The sequence below is a fragment of the Dendrobium catenatum genome, unplaced genomic scaffold (assembly GCF_001605985.2).
Source record: "Dendrobium catenatum unplaced genomic scaffold, ASM160598v2 fragScaff_scaffold_621, whole genome shotgun sequence".
In the NCBI taxonomy this organism is placed as follows: domain Eukaryota; kingdom Viridiplantae; phylum Streptophyta; class Magnoliopsida; order Asparagales; family Orchidaceae; genus Dendrobium; species Dendrobium catenatum.
Genome location: NW_021319083.1, coordinates 61722 through 63672, shown reverse-complemented (window position 1 = coordinate 63672; position 1951 = coordinate 61722).

Sequence of the window (1951 nt, the reverse complement as noted above, 5' to 3'; positions counted from 1 at the left end):
TAGCATATGAATCTATTGATATTGTTCAATAGTCTATAAATTCATGAAGTCATGTTGCCTCCCTTATAACTCAAATAATTCTAATGTAGATAGAGGGGAAAAAAATCTTATGTGGCTATTACTTCATTTGGGACAGGTTTTTTACTTCTTTTTAAATCAGCTTTCTAATAAAAAAATTATAGTTCTAGAACTTTTTGTACTAAAAGGTGCTTTAGAAAGCATTATGAAAGCTGTCATAAAAGAAGCCGAAGTATTACACAACTACTCCTCCATACTACTAACTTAGCTACTAAGGCATCAAGACTTTTTTGGTTATGAGTGGAGTTATTTAGTAACACTCCTATAAATAGGGATAAAATTCTATGAAGAAATTTCATGTGAAAGTTTATGTAAGAAAGGATAATAAAATATATATGGGTTAAATTTTTTTAAAGAATTTTCATGCAAAAATTTGAATAAGAAGATAATATCTTAAAGCACTAGGATTTTATAAAATCCATTGATATTGAGCATGTGATATACTGAGCATGTAATATATAGAATTTATTGATCATGTGATTGAGATATTGAGTTTCAGATTGAGATACTGATTTAATATTGATATATAATAATTGAATAGCATGCGGCATTAATATTTAATTTTATTGCATTGATTTAATTTTGATAGTATTTACAAATATTTTGATTTGATATTTTATATAATTTTTGTACTGGTTAATATTACTACGATGATTGCTTTATAGATTTACGCTCATACTAGTTTACTAGTTTATTAGCTTTCATATTATAGTGTTTTACTGACTATAAATTCGACTACTACTGCATATTAATTTATTATTTTCTACATTGATTCAATGATTATATGGATGTAACAACTATGATTTGACTGTTGACATGCATATTATTTATTTATCATATTTTGAATTCAGTTATAGGTTTTCGTGACTTGTTGGGTTTTTTAAGCTCATTATATATGGTTAAATGATTTCAAGTCAAGATAAGGGAGCAGAAGTGTGAGGCTGGTCAGGATTCTTCAGGTTATATTTCTTTTTATTATAATCCTGATTAATATATATAATTTTTGGGAATGAATATAGATTTGTATATTAATTTTTTAAAATATGGAATCAACTTTATTGTTTATTTCTAATAGATGATATTAGATAGCTATGATTGTTATTTATTTAAAGAATAAAAGAATAATTCTTTCAATTTAGATTCTGGAGCATCACAATTGGTATCAGAGCATAATTGTTGGAAGAATTGATTGTTACAAGAGCTGTAAGATTTGGTTATGAGTCATGTAGATTGGATAGATTAAGGTGCGCGCATTAGTTTGCATGCATAATTGAATAACATGTGTTAGAATGAATTGCATCATTGTATGATTTTGATGAGTTGATTTTGATTTAATTTTAGTTTTGATTGTATGGATTTGGTTTATATCGATTTTGTGCTCGAATCATTAAGGGAAAGTCAGAGACGATATTTTTTTAAGGTGTGTATATTATAATAGCTTATATTTTGACTTTGCCAATTTTTTTTGAAGTCTTTACAACTCCAATTCATAATTTATCTTAGCCATAGTATTTTGATTGAAGTGTTTTACTTACATGAATTTTTTCATAATTTTTAGACATTGGTGAAAATACTAAAGTTTTAAAAACCAGATCGGACCGGCCGGTTCAACAGGTTTAATCGTGAACCAGCCAGTTGTTCGATCCGATCCAATTTAAAAACTAGCCTCGCTGAGAACCGGCGAATCGATCCAACTTCAAAAGAACCGGCTGGTTTAAATTTTTTTATGTTAAATAAAATATAAATAATATATTTAACTTTATTACTTTTTTTAACATAATTTTTTATTAAATAATGAGATTTTTAATACCATAATATATGAATGTCATCTCATAAAATAAGTTTGGTTAGAAAATAGGGAACTATAGAAAGA